The sequence below is a fragment of the Hemitrygon akajei genome, chromosome 11, assembly GCF_048418815.1.
Source record: "Hemitrygon akajei chromosome 11, sHemAka1.3, whole genome shotgun sequence".
NCBI classification, from domain to species: Eukaryota; Metazoa; Chordata; class Chondrichthyes; order Myliobatiformes; family Dasyatidae; genus Hemitrygon; species Hemitrygon akajei.
This window is the reverse complement of record NC_133134.1, coordinates 36,582,095-36,595,627: the sequence shown is the minus strand read 5'-3', so window position 1 is coordinate 36,595,627 and position 13,533 is coordinate 36,582,095. Positions and strand designations below refer to the sequence as shown.

The window sequence follows — 13,533 nt, the reverse complement described above, 5'->3', positions numbered from 1 at the left end:
GTGCTTCAAGGAGTGAAGGCCCTTTTCAATGTTATTTGCTTCTATAACTCTTTTAATTAATGCTAATTTAATTGAGAAGACAGTGATAAGCTGATGCTTTAACTTGTTGCAGTCTATGTGAGAGAGAAGCCCATAGTGCTGTTAATTAGGAATTTGCAGTACTTTGACCAAGTAGTAGGGAAAGCCAATAAATATTCAAGACAGGATGGTAATGTATATGTATTGGCATTGCTAATATTTCCTGCAGCAGCTGACCACCTTCTAAATGAAAGGACTGAAGGGTTTGTGTTCAAAAATTCCTAGAAAAATGTGCAGTGCATTGTATCTACTGCTGCTGCAGCGTGCCAGTGTTGAAATGATTTAATGTTTAAGTTGGCGGATGGGGTACCAAGCAATTAAACTTCATAATGCTCGTTTTTCACTTCTCCAGTGTGTTTTGAACTGTGTTCATTAAGGTGAGTGGGAAGTATTCAATCACATCTACTGTATCCCGTGCTTCCGGTCTGGCCTGCTGTATATCAGTGAGACCCAACGTAGATTGGGGAGACCGCTTTGCTGGGCACCTATGCTCCATCCACCAGGAAAAGCAGAGTCTCCTGGCAGCCACCCATTTCAATTCTACTTCCCATTCCCATTCCGACATGTCAGTCCATGACCCCTTCTACTGTCGTGATGAGGCCACACTCAGGTTGAAGGAGCAACACTTCATATTCTGTCTGGGTTGCCAACAACCTTTTGGCATGAACATCGATTTATGCAGTAATTGCCCCTCGTGCACTTCACCATTCCTGTTTCCCTCTTTCACCTTATCTCCTTACCTGCCCATCGCCTTCCTCTGGTGCTCCTCCCCCTTCCCTTTCTTCCATGGACTTCTACACCCTCCTATCAGATTCCCCCTTCTCTAGCCCTGTATCTCTTTCAGTAATCAACTTCCCAGTTCTTAACTTCACCCCTCCCACTCTCCTGGTTCCACCTATCATCTACCACCTTGTACTTCTTCCTCCTCTCCTCTCCCCACCTTCTTACTCTGATTTTTTACTTCCTTTCTAGTCCTGAAGAAGGGTCTTGGCCTGAAACATTAACTGTTTACTCCTTTCCATAGATGATGCCTGGCCTGCTGAGTTCCTCCAGCATCTTGTGCGTGTTGATCACATGTTTTTTAAGGAGATGGGTCTCTTGTGCTAGGATGCACAGTCAGTTGCCTGCTTTTGTAGTTGCAGTGTTCTTGCAATCATTTCGTATTGGCTGCAAGATGTTAATGGGGCATTTTGTGATGGCAGTGCTAATGAATGTAAAAATGAGTTGCTAGAGACGGCCATTGATGGGTAGCTGGATAGTTCTTATGGTTTCACAAACCGGAGTTGTCTGTTTAGCAGGGAAAGTTAAGGAGAATTGCTCATGATCATAGAGCAGATCTGGCAAAACAGTTTACACTGGCAAGAGAGCAAAAAGCAGTAGATACAGATTTAAATTATCTTTAGAATATCTTGCAATTATTTATGGAACCTATGGTCATTTGAGATAACAGAACATCGAATAATACATCACAGTATAGGTCCTTGAGCCCATGGTGTTAGTGCTGACCTTTTAACCTACTCTGCGATCAATCTAATCCCTCCTTCCTACAGACTCTTCCATTTTTCTATCATCCACGTGCCATCCAAGGGTTTCTTAAATGCCTGTAATTTACCTGCTTCTACCACCAACCCTGGTAATGCATTCCTAATTCAGAACGGTAGCCAGCCATTCTCAATCCTGAGATTCTGCCGAAGAAGTCAGCCCCTGTACAATACCCCCGACAATGTTTGTTTCTTACCACGTTCTCTGGAAGGTCTTCTGGAAAAACTGTGGGAAAAGAACTATGATTGGAGCCTTAAAAAATAACATAAGAAAATAGGGGCTGAAATAGGTCAGTTGGCTCCGCAGACTTGCCCCATTATTTAACATTGTGGCTGATCAGCCCCAGCACTGAACTCCTCTTCCTCAAAAGACAGCTCTGGGCTGATATAACAGAAAATCACTATGCAAAACATGAGCTATCAACATTTGCACTGCCATCTTTCAAGACAAGGACTCATTCAAATCAACAAAGACCAGTTTGCCTTGTTTTGTACTCAGAATGTTGCTTCAGACATTTCCGTTTCTCGCGGAAATATTTTCACCATCCTGTCAAAACCCACAGGGCCTCGTTGGCTGCAAAGCACTGACAGATAAGTTCTGGTTTGTGAAGCCATCTGCCCAAAGCTGTTCAGTGAGACTTAGTGTTGCACAGACATAAATGCAGCTAATGTAGATTACATAGGTAATTAAACTGAAAAGCTGCAGCAGATATTTAGTTTACAGAATTAAACTGATTTGGTAATACTCACCTCTTGATTCTGTGTTTTTGCTGCCTCTCACACAGTGAGGAAGTGCCTAAGACTTCCTTTTTGAGGGCGTTGCTTTATTCATTGCAACAGGCAGGCAGCTATTTTGTCAGTATCTTGACCTTTGGGAGGCTTACTTTATTAGAAATAAGTTCCATCCTTTTTGAGCATGCAAACACTTCCGTTTACGCTCAGTTGTGTCTTTTTTTTTTCCAGAGTGCTTTTCTTTACTCAGTTGTTTTGATCCCAGCTGTACTAAGTGGACTCAGAAATTCTCTTCAGAATGAGAGCATGTAATTCTTTTACGTTGTAGTTAAGTACTTAAATAACTTAGTTTTGTCATTTAAGAGAAAAGTTAAATTAAATTAGGCTGCTTAAACAGAGGGACTGAGGCAGGGGGTGGCACTACTTGTCTGCCTGACAGTGCATACATTCTTGTGCTTAGCAACATTGGGTGTAATTTGCAGTTTTCTATTTTGGCTCAAAATGGATGTGTGATCAGGATTTAACTGAACACTTTTGTTTTAGAAAAAATATAATAATCTAGCTATTGTGCTGTTGTGCTTTGGTTGCTTTTCAATGTATGTTTGGTGATCTTACTGTGGTGACTTAAGAAGTTATAATTTAACCAAATATAGTATGTGGTCTACAGTATCATTTTCTTTCGATTACACTGAGATGCTGTTTATTTTTGGTGTTTGTTCATTGGTATTTAGTTTTTTTTAACTCTTTGTTACAATCTCTATTAAACTTTTTGTTTCTCGTAAACATTTTAGTCCATGAAGAGTTAAAGGAAGAGGTACTTGCATCTCTAGGATTGGTGCATGAGCCATTCCGTTTCCTGATTACACATTTGGCATCAAGAAAATCAAGATTCCGAGGGAGATCTGAATTTATAACTTAAACGTTTGAAGTCTTCTTATCGATAACAATCTGGATTTCTGAAGCATTATTACTATGTAAAAAGATCCAAATGAGCACAGCCAACCAGAAATTAACTTAGTGAAAGAAATTTCTCCAACTATTATCTTAAGGAGCACATCAGCAAAAGCTGAAGAGAGTTGCAAAAGAAACTTAGGAACTTTGGACACAGGTGACTGAAGACACTTTTGCTAGTAGTTGGGATGGAAGTAGTAGGGGACTCACAGGAGGCTAGAGATTATTGGTTTATTAGAGGAAGAGGGGAGAGTCTGTAACTAAATGCTCAACTGAAAGTGCTAAAGCGCTTTCAATTCCAGGAATAACTGTTGCATTTTGTGACACCCAGTTTGAGAATAAATGACATTAACATTGCTGATACAATTGCTGTGTAAACTGGTTCTCAATGCAAAAAACAGTTGGGTCAATTAATTTGGAGGCTCTTAGATAGATAGATAGATAGATAGATAGATACTTTATTCATCCCCATGGGGAAATTCAACTTTTTTTCCAATGTCCCATACACTTGTTGTAGCAAAACTAATTACATACAATACTTAACTCAGTTAAAAATATGATATGCATCTAAATCACTATCTCAAAAAGCATTAATAACAGCTTTTAAAAAGTTCTTAAGTCCTGGCGGTTGAATTGTAAAGCCTAATGGCATTGGGGAGTATTGACCTCTTCATCCTGTCTGAGGAGCATTGCATCGATAGTAACCTGTCGCTGAAACTGCTTCTCTGTCTCTGGATGGTGCTATGTAGAGGATGTTCAGAGTTTTCCATAATTGACCGTAGCCTACTCAGCGCCCTTCGCTCAGCTACCGATGTTAAACTCTCCAGTACTTTGCCCACGACAGAGCCCGCCTTCCTTACCAGCTTATTAAGACGTGAGGCGTCCCTCTTCTTAATGCTTCCTCCCCAACACGCCACCACAAAGAAGAGGGCGCTCTCCACAACTGACCTATAGAACATCTTCAGCATCTCACTACAGACATTGAATGACGCCAACCTTCTAAGGAAGTACAGTCGACTCTGTGCCTTCCTGCACAAGGCATCTGTGTTGGCAGTCCAGTCTAGCTTCTCGTCTAACTGTACTCCCAGATACTTGTAGGTCTTAACCTGCTCCACACATTCTCCATTAATGATCACTGGCTCCATATGAGGCCTAGATCTCCTAAAGTCCATCAACATCTCCTTGGTCTTGGTGATATTGAGACGCAGGTAGTTTGAGTTGCACCATATCACAAAGTCCTGTATCAGTTTCCTATACTCCTCCTCCTGTCCATTCCTGACACACCCCACTATGGCCGTGTCATCAGCGAACTTCTGCACATGGCAGGACTCCGAGTTATATTGGAAGTCTGATGTGTACAGGGTGAACAGGACCGGAGAGAGCACGGTCCCCTGCGGCGCTCCTGTGCTGCTGACCACAGTGTCAGACCTACAGTCTCCCAACCGCACATACTGAGGTCTATCTGTCAAGTAGTCCACTATCCAATCCACCATGTGAGAGTCTACTCCCATCTCCGTTAGTTTGTGCCTTAAGATCTTGGGCTGGATGGTGTTAAAGGCACTAGAGAAGTCAAGGAATGTAATCCTCACAGCACCACTGACCCCATCTAGGTGAGAGAGGGATTTGTGCAGCAAATACGTGATAGCATCCTCCACTCCCACCTTCTCCTTATACGCAAACTGAAGAGGATCCCGGGCGTGCCTGGTTTGTGGCCTCAGATTCTGCATCACTCTTATCACTATGATAGGGAGAGCTTGTATCCCCTGATTTTCAGCTAAGATTGGTCTGTTTACACTAAATAGGTGTGACACCCTGGTTAAGATTCTTACTGCTATGGTGCAGGTATTTCATTTTAACAGTTCTCTAAGAGCGTCTGTTCAGCTTTCAGCTTGTTTGAGTTCGAGCTGAGATAAGAGGTGTTGTTGTTCAACAAAGGAATGTGGTGTTAGCCAGTCAGGATGGTAGAATTGGGAGAAGATTCTAGAGAACACTGGGCGGAGAGGTCTCTAGGCAGAAGTTGGGAGAAGACAGAAGGGAGGATGGCTGAGGATGTCATTCCTGTTGCACAAGGTGCTTTATGCAGATGAATGACTTCAAAGACGGAGAACCAACACTCCCATGGGAGAGCCCGTTCATTTGAGATGGATTTTGAGCGACATTCGGAAGGTGCAGTGTGTACATCGAAAACAGCGGCTTTTGGAAGATTTGAGCGCCACCGTGAACATGTGGCTGTTTAAGTATTATGGGCTGTTTTTGCTTTATCTTCCTTTCCTTTAATAACTGGTTGCTTAAGTCAACATTCTTAAATATACTTCTTTATAATCGTGTAGAGTGTATGATCTGTTATTTTTGGCCGGGGGCAGTTAATCATGCAGCATTCACACAAACCGGGGTTTGGGTGGGCGAGACATTCCAACCTCACGGATTTGGCGGGACCAAAGTCCTATGCACCCTAGACGTATGAAGCCCGAGGAGGGTGGGTTTCTTGCCGTGGAGTCAATTGGCTGTTAGTGAGTGGCTAACAAGCTGCATTTCCAGAGACACCCGGTGAAAAGGGGTGTCACAGCTAAGTAGATATGTGCAGGAGATGATATCATTCATTTGGTGAGAAGTGTATGATCCGGACTAAAGTGCCTAACCTTGTGTGTGGCTCTGGAAGTGAAATTGCCCCATTAACTGGACTCATCTAACTCCATCATGGGCATAAGCCTCCCCGTCATAGAAGACATTTTCCAAAGGTGATGCCTCAAAAAGGCATTATGCATCATTAATACCCCCACCACCCAGGACATAACCTCTTTTCATCATGATCATCAAGGAGAAGCTACAGGTGTCTGAAGGCACATACTCCATGGTTTTGGAACAGCTTCTTTCCCTCTGCCATCAGATTTCTGAACAGACAATGGCTCATGAACATTACCTCGCCATGTTTGCTCTCTTTGTGCAGTACTTATTTATTTTTAAAAATATATATTTTATTGTAGTTTTTAATATATTTTATGTAATGCAATGACCTGCTGCTGCACAATATATGCCAGTGATAATAAACTTGATTTTGATTCCAATTCTGACATAAACCAATCAAACAGCTGACTGAAACCATTCTAGGAACATGGAGTTGTAGGTGGAAAGCATGCTTTCTTGAGACATCCATGAGTGGATTTCATTTTCTCGGTCTTTCTTGAAATAAATAATGCCGTTTTGCTGACAGTTTTATATAAGCATTCTTCACCTGTTTGGAAAATTGAAAATGCTTGAGTTACTTTGGGTAACAGGGAACTTTAATGAGAAACACGAAAAACCTCAGCAAGAAAAGATTTGAAAAGGAAGTGAGATCTTCTAGAAACAATGTTGTTACAAGATTGCTTGGTAGCCAAAATACAATCCTCTTAATGGCTCCAGGCACAGGGATATTCTTTTCTTATAGTTATTTTCATTAACAAAATTTCTTCACATTTTAAATACTTGGTTATACTGGATTACCTAAGATACCAAAGTGGTGCTGGCAATCAATCACTGCAATCTGCAGCCTGTAATTTCCTTTTGGGAGCTGTGATTTTGAACCATCTGAACAATCTGGCATTTTTGTGGTATCCTGAAGGACTCAGTGAACTGGACTGTTGAGAATCAGGTACAGCTGTAGCCACTGCTGGAGCAGACTTCAAACCGGATTGAAGTGGCCGGGCCTGGGCCCAAGAGTAAAAAATGAACAGAAGATTAGCCAATTTAAGTGCTGAACCAGGTTAAAAAGATTAAGGCTTTGGGGCCGAGGGTGAAGGATGAACCGGTGTTCAGCTCACTACTCTCTCTCTCCTACTCGCCTCAACGCTGAACTGACTCTGCAGCTGTGGACTCACTTTCGGGGGCTCTACAGTTCACATTCTGTGCATTTTTTGCTTACCTGTTTTACTGCTTGCCCGATTTGTTCTTTTTTCCCCTACGTTGTGTGTTTGACGGTCTTAGTTGTGTGGAATTTTTAATGGACTGTGTTACGTTCCCCAGTAACCGGGTGACTTACCAGCAAAGATAGAGAGGTCCACTGAAGCCTGATGATACTATTTTCAAACGTTTTATTTATAAAGGGGCACAAACGTATGGTTAATACAAAACATTCAGATCATATACATCGTCAAAACTCAATCTAAAGCACAGGTATAGTAATAATCAATCAAAAATAAGCTCTATCGTTGTCTAGGGGATACTGAGTCCAATGGAATATAAGAGTCACTCAAAGTCTGCAGGCTTCCCCGTTTTGGGAACCGCTGGCATTTCACGTGTTGGAGAGAGAGAAAAGGAACACTTCCCCGTCGTCCTTGCGAAGCAAATCCCTGCTGTTAGTTAAAGCGGTTTTTCCTTTTGGGTCCAGCCACAGACTCCCGATCCGGAATCTAACGCACGTGGCTTCCTTCAGAATGGCTTCCCGCTCCGACGGGAAGCACTATCGTGTCTTCTTCGTGTGTCTCCTTGGTGCGTCTGAGGCCCCGCCTCGGCAGCCCACCTTTTATCTGGACTGGCAGGGTTGTAGATGTCAATCAGGGTGGGGGCGAGGCAATCTTTCCCCCATCACCCATCTCACATTGCCCTGAGGGTTTGCACGTAGTCCAGTTCCTTATTCCACAAAGGTGTCTCCCAAGACAATGGCTATGTCCAAGGCTTTTGTCTGACTGAGCGGCCAGCCCACATTCCACACCGTAAGGCTCTCTCTCTCTCTCTCTTGCGATTCTTACAAAGGAGGGGGCTGAGGTCATGACACCTCCCCTCTTAAAAGTTTTTTACCAGCGGTTAAAAACAAGTTGGTACAGGATTTTTTTGGACTCTAACATACTACACAAGCTTTTCTCTTCACAGAGTACTACCGTTATACATTCCAGTCAGTATCTAAACAGGTAACAATTACAGTGCCCCTTTCTTTAATATCTTAACATCACGTACCGTACTAAAGTCTGGTAGCATCAAACTTCAGCTCAATAACCACCTATTTTTATTTATTTTCTTCAGCAACACAACTAAGGAGGTGTGATCTTAGCTTAGGTGCATCTACAAAAGTTTATACAAATACTAATCGTTTCGGTCATGTTATTTCACCGGCAGGTCTCCAAAGGGGTTGTCTTTATTATTCACAGGCTTTGGCGCAAACCCGTACAACCGGCGTCGCTGTTTAAAAATGACAATTTCTATTAACCATCGCCTCTTTCCCGGGGAGTCCCCCCGTGGGGAACTTGAGTAATTTGGCGAGGTACTCTCCCGCCTTTCCTTTCCACGAGGGTTATTCTCTTAACTCCGTGTCCCCAATCTAGTCCATCATGGGAATTTCCGCCCAATTCTTTAATGCTACACAGGTAGTTAACCCTTTTGTCAAGACCATACAGGCTGATGTGTTTTAGTTCGAACCTTTTTCTCCAGCCGCATTTAAATTTCGGCTTCCTCACAGCGCTTTCTTGAATAACAATAGCGTGTGAGGCCCCTTTACATTCCAAATCAACCTGTAATCGATGTGCAGGCATCAATCTAGACTTTAACTTTTTTCCATTCGATTTGGGAACTACAGATTTACCATTCTCCTCCACAACAACAGTTATCTCCCCATTCGTAAACTCCACCTTAACTCTGAACACCCCCTTCAGCACAGACACCTTCTTCCCCAAACCAAGTCTATCTGATCCAAAAGGACGGCCGTCTCGTCCAGCCGAGTCAAATACCTCAGACTTTTTCTGAGCTCCGTGACTAGGTTTAGGACCACGGCCCTCCCCATCTTGGACACACTCAAACGGGGCATTGGCCTCTTCCAGGCTTTCAATACCCATACCCTTTTCAAATTCTAAATTCCCCTGATCCTCCCAGTTACTCTCTGGGCAACTCACTTCCGAAGTAAACTCAACCCCGCGGGCTGAAACAACCTCATCTGCCAACCCAGCAGACTTCTTCAAGGTAATGGCATCCTTTTCACCTAGGACTGCCCTCATCTCATAATCGGGAACACCTTTAGACTCATCCATGTCCAACCCTGGACCTTTTAACAGCTTTATCTGTTTCTCATCTTTATTTCCTACCTCTAGGACCTTTTTCTTCGCTAAGGGAGGATCTACCTTCTCTCCCTTCTCTCCTTTACCCCCTTTTACGTTACTATTCCTCGTTTTACCACCCTCGAAACCCTCGTGGCACAGGGTCGGTAAAGACGTCTGGGCCAATTTTAAACTGCTCGCTTCCTCAGCTGCCGCTCTCGACAGGCTGGGAGTGTCCGCGCATGCGGGATAGCTCGGAGACTCTATGGGCGGGGCCTCAACTCTCACGGGCTGGGTTGTCAGCTTCACGGTGGCTCCCATCTTCCCACCCACTAGGTCGTTACCCAGAAGGACGTCCACGCCTTCCCCTGGCAACTCCGGCAGGACCCCCAGTTCCACTGGTCCCGACACCAACTCACAATCTAGAAGGACCCTATGCAAAGGCACTACCTCGGTCCAGTTTCCTATGCCTCTCAGGGCTACCTCGCCCGTCGGAGGTCCGAATGGTAATACGTTACGGCTAATTAATGATAGCTCCGCCCCCGTGTCTCTCCAAATCCGTACGGGGATTGGCGGGTCCCCCTTCCTCACAGACACGGTTCTGGGTGACAGATAAATCTCCGACCCCTCGCGCTCTCTGCTCCCCTGGGACCCTCTTGCCGATTTTCTGATTACCACTGCACGCCCGATAGGGATCGCTGCTCTCTCTCTTCTCCTTGAGCTCTTCGCTCTTGCCTTCGCCTGTCCAGCTCCAATTCATGGCTCCTTTGTTTCTCTTTCTCTTCTGCTTCCAGCTGCTTTAGCTGGAACTCATGACCCCGTTTCACCTCTAATTCCTTTAATTTGAACGCCTGCTCCCTTTCCTTTTCTTTCTCAGCCTGTTCCTCAGCCTTTGCAGCTGCTTCTAGCTGCTTTACTTTAAGATCATGTTCCAACCTTACTTTCTCCAACTCTAACTGATCTGTCCCACTCGCTAATCTCTTTTCGGGGATATTTTCCAAATCCTCAGCTGCAAACACCTTCTTCCCAATGTGATACTGATTTATGACCCTTCGCACTTTCTGCTTTTTCATTGATGACCTCACCTCTGCGAGGTCTAACCCCTTTGCCAGATTTACCAAGTCTAATTTGGTAGCCGCCCCTAGCGCCTCTACAGTCGGGTTTCTCATAAATTCACCCACATCCATCTTTGCTGGTTTCCTGTCTGGCTACCTGCGTAACCAGATTTAAGTTTGGACTTACAGCCCGATTCACTGACCCTCCCCTTTGGTTTCAAATCCAGGACGAGCAACCCACTTGTTACGTTCCCCAGTAACCGGGTGACTTACCAGCAAAGATAGAGAGGTCCGCTGAAGCCTGATGATACTATTTTCAAACGTTTTATTTATAAAGGGGCACAAACGTATGGTTAATACAAAACATTCAGATCATATACATCGTCAAAACTCAATCTAAAGCACAGGTATAGTAATAATCAATCAAAAATAAGCTCTATCGTTGTCTAGGGGATACTGAGTCCAATGGAATATAAGAGTCACTCAAAGTCTGCAGGCTTCCCCGTTTTGGGAACCGCTGGCATTTCACGTGTTGGAGAGAGAGAAAAGGAACACTTCCCCGTCGTCCTTGCGAAGCAAATCCCTGCTGTTAGTTAAAGCGGTTTTTCCTTTTGGGTCCAGCCACAGACTCCCGATCCGGAATCTAACGCACGTGGCTTCCTTCAGAATGGCTTCCCGCTCCGACGGGAAGCACTATCGTGTCTTCTTCGTGTGTCTCCTTGGTGCGTCTGAGGCCCCGCCTCGGCAGCCCACCTTTTATCTGGACTGGCAGGGTTGTAGATGTCAATCAGGGTGGGGGCGAGGCAATCTTTCCCCCATCACCCATCTCACATTGCCCTGAGGGTTTGCACGTAGTCCAATTCCTTATTCCACAAAGGTGTCTCCCAAGACAATGGCTATGTCCAAGGCTTTTGTCTGACTGAGCGGCCAGCCCGCATTCCAAACCGTAAGGCTCTCTCTCTTGCGATTCTCACAAAGGAGGGGGCTGAGGTCATGACAACTGTATTGTGTTTGTTTTGTGTCTGCCTACAAGAATATGAATTTCATGGTTGTATGTGGTATTTACACTCCAATAATGAATGTACTTTGAAGATGGTTTTAATTAGCAGCTTGGACTCTCAGTACTGCATTAGACAGCCAGATTTCCTGAAATTGAAATGGTTCACTTTTATTTACTGAACTATGAATAGAAGTTCTTTAGAGTTTGAAATAATTCATCTACAAATATTGAACTTAGAATTATTGTAACTTCCTTCTGATTTTCTGGCCTTTAGTACTGTACTGGGATTTTGTCACTCCACCAGTAACAGTATGCCTGAGTCCTGAGCAATAGATTTCCTTTCCAGAAATTTCTTTCAGTTGCTCCTCAAAATCTACCTCTTTAACAAAGCTGTCCTAATATTTGATTAAGATTCGGATTTGATTGCGGGGTTTAAGGTAAAGTGATCCTTAGCAATGTTTGCATTCATTCTGACAGGACTAGAATATAAAAGCAAGGATGTAATGCTGAGGCTTTATAGGATATCGGTCAGACAGCACTTGGAGTATTGTGAGCAGTTTTATCTAAAAAACTAACGTGCTGGCATCGGAGAGAGGCGAGAGAAAGTTCACGAAAATGATTCCAGGAATGAAAGTGTTAACGTATGAGAAGTATTTGTCGGCTCTGGGCCTGTACTCACTGGAATTTAGAAGAATGTCGGGAGATCTCAATGAAGCCTATTGACCTATCGTCTGGATTGGGTGGATGTTGAGAAGTTGTTTCCTTTAGTGGTGGAGTCTAGGACCAGAGGGCACAACCTCAGAGTAGAGGAATGTCCATTTGGAACAGGGATGAAGAGGAATTTCTTCAGCTAGAGGGTGGTGAATCTGTGGAATTCATTGCCATGGATGGCTGTGAAGTCTAAGTCATTGCATATATTTAAAGCGGAGGTTGATAGTTTCTTTATCTGTCAGGGTGTCAAAGGTTATGGGGAGGAGGCAGGAGAATAGGGTTGAGAGGGATAATAATTCAGCCATGATTGAGTGGCAGAGCAGTTTCAACGTGCCAAGTGGCCTAGTTCTGCTTCTCTGTCTTATGGTCGTATTTCTTTTTGTTGCTTGGAGTCATCAAATTCCAAGCAAATTCCAATTGTGATTGAATCAAAATTCAGAGTCATGTCAATTTATACTTTATTAATCTTAAAGCTAGGAGTTACTTTTGTGATTTAAAACTATTTACCCAATCATGGATTTCCAATCCAAGTCTACCGGTGTTTCGGGAGTGTATTCGTACAATCTTGTTTGGAGCTCCTTCCTCTGATTTTGGATTGTGCTGTTGCTTTTCTTTCAGTGATCTTCCATAGATGCGTAGAGAAAACAATTCAGCCAATCCTCCCCATGACAAATTCAATCAAACTGCATATTCATTGCCTCTCCAAGGTTGTTCTCATTATGCTGTTTCCATGATGTCATCATCTGGGTTTGATATCCTGTTACTGTTTCAAACCTTTTCTGGTTGCAGATGATCTTGCAGCTCTTTATCAAAGATCAGTTAATGTACTGTAACTTTGTTAATCTTATTTTAAATCGTGTTTCAATTAATTTGTGTTTGTACATTAGATCATGTTAATAATTTTTGCATTGCAATACTGAGACCTAAGTTCTTGCTTCAAATAGCAATTTAAGGAGAAATTGAATATATGGACAGTCTAATTAAAAGCATATGTAGGACAAAAAGGAAAAAAAGAGAAATTCCCTTGCAGAAAATAGATTTAAGAAATATAATGTTTAGAACATTATATTGAGTATAGGAGTTGGGATGTAATGTTAAAATTGTACAAGGCATTGGTAAGGCCGAATTTGGAGTATTGTGTACAGTTCTGGTCACCGAATTATAGGAAAGATATCAACAGAATAGAGAGAGTACAGAGAAGATTTACTAGAATGTTAACTGGGTTTCAGCACCTAAGTTACAGAGAAAGGTTGAACAAGTTAGGTCTTTATTCTTTGGAGCGTAGAAGGTTGAGGGGGGACTTGATAGAGGTATTTAAAATAATGAGGGGGATAGATAGAATTGACGTGGATAGGCTTTTTCCATTGAGAGTAGGGGAGATTCAAACAAGAGGACATGATTTGAGAGTTAGGGGGCAAAAAGTTTAAGGGTAACATGAGGGGGAATTTCTTTACTCAGAGAGT

The 13,533-nt window shown here is 43.3% G+C and overlaps 2 protein-coding genes across 4 annotated transcripts in view; one reads left to right on the top strand and one right to left on the bottom strand.

The window, feature by feature from the left end:
* Window positions 1–2,458, bottom strand: part of LOC140735483 (uncharacterized) — a 30,737-nt gene extending 28,279 nt beyond the window's left edge. Inside the window, exon 1 of the mRNA XM_073060625.1 lies at window positions 2,370–2,458. The gene's annotated coding sequence lies outside the window, so the exon portion shown is untranslated. The remainder of the gene's footprint in view (window positions 1–2,369) is intronic.
* LOC140735485 (protein cholesin-like) overlaps window positions 1–13,533 on the top strand; it is a 397,591-nt gene that overhangs the window by 150,836 nt on the left and 233,222 nt on the right. The gene's annotated exons all lie outside the window — the stretch shown is intronic.